At 34.2% G+C, this 8,883-nt stretch overlaps 1 non-coding gene across 1 annotated transcript; it reads right to left on the bottom strand.

Annotated features, from left to right (window-relative positions):
* Positions 1-8,552: 8,552 nt before the first annotated feature.
* On the bottom strand, positions 8,553-8,656 carry LOC113182494 (U6 spliceosomal RNA). Its single transcript, XR_003300741.1, has one exon. It is a non-coding gene; the product is annotated as a U6 spliceosomal RNA (small nuclear RNA).
* Positions 8,657-8,883: the final 227 nt, after the last annotated feature.

The following is an 8,883-nucleotide window of genomic DNA, read 5'->3' as shown; positions in this document are numbered from 1 at the left end:
CTAGTTTCATCATTAGATTATTGATTCATTGATGAATTTGTAATCTGAACGAACTATTGAGAGGTCATGGAAACTCAAGGTGGAACCTAGTTGGAAGGAGTTCTCTGGGGGACTATATCTTGACCCTGCTCCTCTCTCCTACTTCCCACCCTCCATGAAACGAGCAGCTTTGTTCCTCCAAGTCCTTCTGCCATAATGTTCTGCCTCAGCCCAGACCCACAGCAGTGGAGCTGGCTTGAACGTGGACTGAGACCTATAAAACCATGAGGCAGCATAAATCTTTCCTCATTTATGTTGTTCTTTTCAGGTATTTTGTTCACAGTGACAAAAAGCTGCCTAACACAATATGAACCAAATATGACACATTCCTGCATTTAAAAACAATTTATATATATATTTTTAGTTGATGATCTTTATTTTATTCATTTAATATATGGTTCTAAGAATTGAACCCAGTACCTCATCCAGGATAGGCAAGTACTCTACCACTGAGCCACAACCCCAGTCCCTGCATATTTTTGTAACCCAAGATAACTGTATGTTATAAAGAATAAAAGTATGATACTGTGAGATAAACTTACCTAATAAAATACAGAAACTTTCATATTAGACTAAAGATAAGATTTTATGAATTTGGATATTTATTGCATTAAGTTGGATGGGTAGAGGGAGCCATATTTTTTTCTTGAGACATAATAATGAAGCTTGTTTTTTTTTTTCAAGGAACTGAACTGAAATTCAGTCAGTACAACTGGAGACCAGAGATTGAGGGAGAGTATAAAATGGATCTGGAGAGCTATGTGAGCAATCCAGAATTTCCAGGCTATATTTCTTTGGTCTCTTTTAATTGAAATGAGAGAGTCATTAAAACTATGAATTATGATGGAATGGTTAATTTAGAGTGTTATAATGACCAAACTGGACATAGTTAAGGAAAACATTTTGGAGTAGGCCAGAGTGAGTATCTTAACTTGGGCACTTTTGTTGCCATCTTGAGGAGATTGCTAGTTTGGATGACAAGAAGGGCAACGGATATGTAGCTTTGTGATCAGATATCAGATATACACAAGATGAACCATTAATGACAGTTTTTAATTGCATATGGATGCTTAAGGAAAAGATTGCATTACTTATTCAATTAAAAATAATTACTAAATTTATGCTATTTACTACTTCAGTAATTGGTTATGAGAGTAAATGAATAAGACAGACTATTTATTCATGCACATTACATCACATAATAACAGTTTTCTGGGCTTTGTAACTAGAAGGATGTAGTTGCGATTTCTAAGAGAAGTAATAAGAATCTTCCAGATTTATATGTAGTTTAGTAGGGGAGATAATAAATGAATAGTGAATTAGTATTGGATTTGATTTGTCTTTGCAATACTCAAACGTTTGAGAAGCCTGATATTTAAGGCTACAAAGCATAGAAGGGTACATCTGCAGGGACAAACACAATTTGGGGTCCATGGAATTCAGAAGGCAATGGAGGTTGGTTCAGAGATCTGATGTTACCAAAATATCTTCCTATTCCTCTTACTTAATGTATCTATAGAGCATGAGGTTGAATATAATTAACAACAACAACCTGCATATCTCAAAATAGTTCTTTTCTTTTTTTTTTTTTTAAAGAGAGAGTGAGACAGGAGAGAGAGAGAGAGAGAGAGAATTTTTAATATTTATTTTTTAGTTCTCGGCGGACACAACATCTTTGTTGGTATGTGGTGCTGAGGATCGAACCCGGGCCGCACGCATGCCAGGCGAGCGCGCTACCGCTGAGCCACATCTCCAGCCCTCAAAATAGTTCAAAGAAAGGATTTTCAATGTACTCACTATGAAGATATGAGATGAAAGGTAAAGTGATGGAAATACCTTCATTCTGTCATTATTTGGGGCATACATGAATCAAAACATTGCATTTTACCTGATAAATATGTGTAATTATTATATGCCAATCAAAAATTAAAAAAAAAACCTTGAGTTTTTGAAGTTATGTATGGTATCTCTAGAAAGAATTTTAGGACTTGAGGAACAAGATAACTGTGAAGTACTCAAATATTTCATTCAAATTGATGGAGGTGGTTCCCTGAGAAAAACTGAGAAATTTCAGATAAAGAAAAGTTCAAAGACAAGGCGAGCTCTGTGATTGTGAATGCTTTTAGGAAATAGGAAGTTGTCCAGTGAAGTTTCAAGAAAACTGAGGGATGAAAATGAAATTTGACATTTGATTTTTGAATATGGATGTCATTGAATTCATTAGTAAATACTATTTTGTTGAGCTGATAAAAACAGAAGTTGGTCTGGAATAAGAGACCAGTGGGATAGAGAAATGGATAAGATGTGCAGGAATAGACCTAAACTCTACAACTCCAAATGCATGGGTGCACTTTCTACAGATGAGGACGTTGAGCAGGGGTGGTTAAATCCCTTACCTAGGACACAAGGGAATGCTAATCATGAGATCTGAGGCTGTGTTCTTTTAGTGCATGACAAGAAAAGAGCCATACATCCTTTTATTTTCTTTGCAAGTCATAGAATCTACTAATTTATTTCTAAAAATTTTATGAGGATGATTTATTTCATATCTGGGATCATTGGCAGAGCATATAATTCTGTATCTGCATGAGATAGTGGGTAAGTGTGCATGTTTGTCCATGGTGTATGTCTGTGTGGTGACTTTAGAGGTATTGAATCTAGTATAAATCATTTCTGTGTGCAGCAGGGGTGTCTGTAGTGCTTGCAATAGATTGAACTATTGCTTGCAACACTTTACTCCCTCTTGCAAGGTAATATTGCTATGCCCTGCCCCTCTTTGCCCCATTGAGAATATATATAAACATTCTATGCCACATACTGGCATTCAAACTAAAACCATAAAATAGAAATTGAAAGGAAGGTCACTAAAATTTCCACTGGGTTCATTGTACTGGTCTTATTTATTCTCTCATCATGTAGGACTGTCTATGAATATTTTCATGGCTCTTAATTCTATTATCCTTGAAGGTAACTTTAGAGTATGAAGGGGAAATTAATAGCTTGTCCTGTTTATAAGGATGACAGTGAAGTATTCAGTTTGTGTCACTAACAGTTCTTTTGATCCATTAGCTACTTAAATTGTTTCCTAATATGCCGGAGTGTAATAATTAAGTGGCAGTTTATCCTCTCTAATTTGCAAAAACTAAACAGAGATTAATAACTGATATTTAATGATATAATTACTATAAAAAGCAAGGCAAGGGCATATATATAATTTTTTAAAGGAATCAAATATTTTAATAGCTTACCTGATTACTTAGATGTTTAAATTTTATCAGGAATTTAAATTTCATCAGGAGTTCACTGATGGTTTTGAAAAGCTCACCTGGTTATTTTAAACCTGTTAACTTATTTTTTCTCCCTTTGAAGGGCAGCATGCACTATCCAGTGAATTCCTGGGAGTCTGGTCACGCTTCAGACTTTTACGATGTGTGTGTAGTAAAGACAAACTGGTGCAGGCCAGCTTGGCCATCTGTGTTTGGAGGAGGAGCATCGCTTTGTTCTCTATGGCGTTTCTTTGCAGTAGCTCTGGACATAATTGTGCCTATTCCCCATTATTTTCTTTGGGAAAAAATCAATCAAGTTTTCTTAGCTTCATCTAAACTTTAACTTTTTTTGTTTTTCTTATTGCTAAACAGCTGAAAAGTAAATTTTCAGTTGGCTAAGGAATTTTACACAACATTATTTTAAAAATGATCTTTCTCTTCAAATTTATTTTCTCTGGTTATGTGGCCTTGAAAATATACATCTGAATTTCATAAAATGAATTGATCTTTTGAATAGAGTTAATTTTTAATGTGATTAAGATAGTTTCTTTCCATAAACCTTACTATATTCAATCTAAATTCAAAGGTGGTTGTGGTCTATTGCCAAACTATATTCTAAATCCACCTTCTCCATCCCATATCAACAACCCCCTCTTTAGTCCAGACCTCCTAAGCTGCTTTAGTGCTTTCAGTCTGGTCTCCTTGCTTCCTTGTGTGAGTTCCTAAAACAACATTCTCCAAAGAAACACCCAAGATGATCTTAAAAAAATAAAAATAAAAATCCGCATGATACCATCTCCTTTGAACAAAATTATCTGATAGATTTTTCTGCAATTAAAATAGAAGGAAAACATTCTTTTATGTTCTATAAGAACATCTGACTTTTGTCCTGTTATATGATTCTTCTTCTTACTGTATATACCCTAGACAAAGTAGCTACTCTCTTCTCATTGTAAATTTCACAGTTAGGTCTTTGATTTGGAATACTTTAACACTGTGTGTTTGCATGGTTATTATGCCCCTTTTGCAAGTTTCAATACAGATTTCTTTAGAGATGTTGCCTGACATCTTTAACTGTAAATATCACCTATCTCCCCTTAGCTTATTGACCTTACAATTTATTTAATCTTAGTAATATATTTGTAGTTTCAAAATTATCTTGCCTTTAGAGATTGTACATTTTCCATAATGTTAACAACTAAAACTCCAGTGACTAACAAAATTTTTGATATATATTAGATATTCAAATTACTTTAAGGGTCAATTTAAGGATTTAATATTCAGTTAAACACAACATTATTGCAATATGCATTTTTGTGCAGAATCTGTGGAAGTTGGTATTTATCTCACAGATACGGTGAGATAAATACCTAAGACCCTTCCTGAAATGGCATATGACTTTGTATAATTCCCCTTGAGAGAGGACAAAACCAGAATTTATGATGAGAGATGACATCATTGATTAGATTATGTCATAATGGGCAATGGTAAAAAGGAATTTTTCAGATAATACTCTAATCAGTTCACATTTAGTTAAAAAAAGAACAGATAGTCCTGGTGGGCCTGATCTAATCAGATGAATTCAAAGGAGACTGAAAGCAATAACAGAAGCTCTCTTTTCAGCCTCGTAGAAGTAAAATATGTTGTGGAGAGGGTTAAGTTACAGGGAACATTTGATGTCGAAAGCTGTGAACAATCCTAAAACAATCCTAAAACCATATGTGGCTGATGCAAATTCAACATGGCACAGTTACTTTGGAAGACGGTCTGGAACTTTTTCACCAGGGGAGGAATATACTTACAAAATACCCCACACTATGTATGTACTGCTAAGAATTGAAGACACATGTCCACACAAAACCTACATAGAAATGGTCATGGACACCTTATTTATAGTAACAATAATGGAAAAAAACCCCAGATATCCATCAACTGGTACATAGGTAAAAGAAATGTATATGCCATAGAATATTATTTGTCAGTAAAAAGGAATGAAGAACTTACAAATGCTACAACATAGATGTAATATTAAAAGTGACATAAATGTCACTTTTAATTGTGACATTTTTCAGAGTTTATGCAGAATGAAAATCTTTTTAACCTTAGGAAGTTTGAGCAATCACCTAATTAAAGATTTCCAAACATCCTTCTTTCACACAAAATGTATGTGAAAATGTAACTGAAAGAATATGATTAGTAAAGGTCACAAACTTTAAGATTCCATTTTTGTGATAACCAACAGAATAAGCAATTTCATGGAAATGCAGAGTAGAATAGCTTTTGTCTGTTTCTAGGGGTGAGAGGCAAGTACAGTGACTGGTAAAGCATCTGGGATTTTTTTGTTGTTTTTTGTATGTGTGATAAAAATGTTTAAAATCAATTGGGCTGATAGCTAGCCACTATTTTGTCAATATACTAAAACCATTGAATTAGACTTTAAAAGGTAAATTGTAGGGTAGGTAAATTATTTCAATTGATCACAGAATAAGCCATGTACCAAAATTAGTGGTTTAAAGCATGTTGTGTGATATCTTTCTCATGTAATACACCTGAGAAGAGTCATTTAAGTCTGTGGGCTGGTTCTACTTCATGTAGATGTGCCCTACAGCTCATTCAAATGTCCATATTTCTTTCATTTTTATTTTTTTCCATTCCCAAGATCATTGTACTTTTACTTATTATGCTCAAACCCTATTCGTGAAGGCACTAGTTGAAGTATGGGATTTATCTTCTAAATTCAGAATAACACACGGTCAGAGTGAAGAATACATACCATCCCCTAATCTATTACCTTTATACATTCCATCTTTAAGCCTTAAATGAAATAATGAGGTTTATTTTATATAAAGAAATCTTATTCTCTAAGCCATTTACTGCCTAAAATAGTTGTGAATACACTTTTAAAAAGTAATGTTATATCTTTTGTGAGCTAGAAATTTGAGGTGAATAAAAATCTTGTATTTTGGTAGGATGATTTTTTTTATTACACTGAATTCTGTTAGAAATTTGAATTAAAGTCATTCAAGTATAAAAACTACCTCAATTCGATATTTGAATTTCACATCATTTTCTTCACAATGAGTAACAAAGATGTTAAATGTCAGTTATGTTCCTGAGACTTTTTACTTCACTTTTAATTGTGACATTTTTCAGAGTTTATGCAGAATGAAAATCTTTTTAACCTTAGGAAGTTTGAGCAATCACCTAATTAAAGATTTCCAAACATGCCTTATGCTTCTACAATCCAGCTTCTATTTCATTAATGTTGTAAAGTTCGTCTTTCCTGTGAGGTATAACCCAGAGAGTGAGACCATCTTTCTTACACACACAATGTATGTGAAGCTCAAATATAAGTGAAGATCTTTCAATTTTTCTCTTTTTGTGAAAGCAATATGCTCCCTGGTAAGTAGAAGTAAGGATAAAAGTATAAAATTTGTGTTTGGGTCTTCTAAAACATCAGCACCCCCTTTATGTGTTTGTGGGTTGAATGAGTTTGTATGAACTTCCATCTTGATAAAGTCGATTCATACCTGATGAGGTAGACAATGCATTTTTCTGTTGAAAATGTATTAGAGAATAGTCTACAACCACAAAAAATTGGAAGTAGGAGTCAAAGTTAAGTCTTCTTCAGGTAATATACAAAGAACAGCAATGAAAACTTTGCCCAGAATTTTTTCAGAAGTTTTGCTTCATAATAACTAGAAAACTTTAAAGATTTTAAAGGTAGTACATTCTATTACTTTTGTAGTCACAGTTCAAGAATGTAATTAAAATAAAAATGTAAAAGCCTTAAGGAAAGTAATGTAAAACGGTATTACCCTTAGAAAAATGCCTCTGTTTCCAGCCTACATCACTGAAGAATAGTGCATTTGGTGGGCTTTTCAGATTACTGTACTGAAAGCACATCACCTCTCAAGTCATAGATGAGACTTCAGTTCTAGAAAAATGAATTCTAACTATAATTGCCTCATACTCAAGAATACTAGAACGCATATTAAAAAACCTTATTTTTGCAGTTTGGGGTCCTTTCTAGAAAACTGAATAAGAAGTTGAAGAGTATAAGAAGAAAATATGTTCAGTGATTCCTTTTGTAGAGTTAAGCTTTCTTTTTTTTTTGTATTAGACTTATCAGAAAACTTGTAAGTTCACCATTATTTTTCAGCACTGTTACATAATAAAGAATTAAGCCCCAAAGAATATTATTTAGACTAGCTCATAACTTTATACCAAATAAGTAGCAGAATTTTAATTCAACCTCACACTTTCTGTTATCAATTTCTATTTGAATAATGAGACTGACATAACTGCTGCTCATTATACAAGCACAGAAACCTCTCGTAGGAAAGAGTAGAGGAACACAGGCAATATATCATCCCAAACATTTGCAGATAGGTTAGCTTTACAAGAAAAAGGCTCCAGGATGATAATAACTGAGATATGCTTGTTCTCTCTACAAGGACAGAGGGTGAAGGTACTTCATAAGTAAATTTAGCTATAGCAACTTGGCATTTCAACTCTATTACAAATGCAATTGTTCGGGAAGAAGATTTTTCTTAAAAGAAATATATATATGGCTTGTGTTTTTGAATATTCAGTTTTTTTCCCTCCACAAAACTCTTTGCATACTCCTTCATCTATTCTCCTTTGAGCAGTGCATGGTTAGAAATCAAATCATACATACATGGTCACTGGATTTATTTAGATTCTCTTGGTGACAAGTAGGAGCCAAGGGTTCAGGCAGTGCAACTAGCGTGTGCATTCAGGTTTCTTGGGTATCAGAGAGTGCTTAGCAGTGAGGACTATGGTGGTGCCTGTCGAATGCTTTCATTTGTCGAATGGAACTTTGGGTGGATGTTTTGAAGAGATTTATGGGATTTAGGATGAAGGTAGGCAGAAAATCACTTTTGGAGCCCGAGGTTTGAAAGAGGAATATTACATGCACGTGGGAGGCCTAGGGCTGAGAATTAGCTGTACATGTTATCTATTGTAAGTTCATAAAAGTGACTGCTACACTAGAAACCTTGAGCACCCAATGCTGAGGGTCTACCAAAGAATACCCTTACATCGTATGTGACTTCAGTTGTACATCATAACACTTGGTTAACATATTCCACACCTGTACATATCCTAAAAAGAATTTTTTATTCTTCAAGGATTTTAATTGCTGTGGGAGGGGGTGTAGAAAGCACAGACTGGCTTCTAGAGGTTGCTGGGTGACTCCAGGCCAGGATCTGCAAGTGATCAGCAAAACATCAGGAATGTGGCAAAAATCTGCATGGTATCCTTGCACAGGGGCTGGGCAAATCTTCTCTGTATTGTTTCCATTTTAGTATACGTCTGCTGTAGGCAGCACTCTGGAGAATAATTTGAATGAGAGTAATCACATAAATTTTCAGAGGATAATAATAAGACTAGTCTCTGAAAAACTGTAGAAATTTCAAGTTCAGGGCTGGTAAGGAGAAGCCTTGGGAAAGACAACCAGTTTTCAGTTAAGATTCCAGAAAAGATAAATAGTAGGAGAAATAGTAAGCCAGAAATACAACACAGTCACAAAATACTAAAACAAATGTCATCTCAA

Source organism: Urocitellus parryii, chromosome 2, assembly GCF_045843805.1.
Source record: "Urocitellus parryii isolate mUroPar1 chromosome 2, mUroPar1.hap1, whole genome shotgun sequence".
Classification (NCBI taxonomy): Eukaryota; Metazoa; Chordata; class Mammalia; order Rodentia; family Sciuridae; genus Urocitellus; species Urocitellus parryii.
The sequence above is the reverse complement of the archived record's forward strand: the minus strand, read 5'-3'. Positions and strand labels throughout refer to the sequence as shown.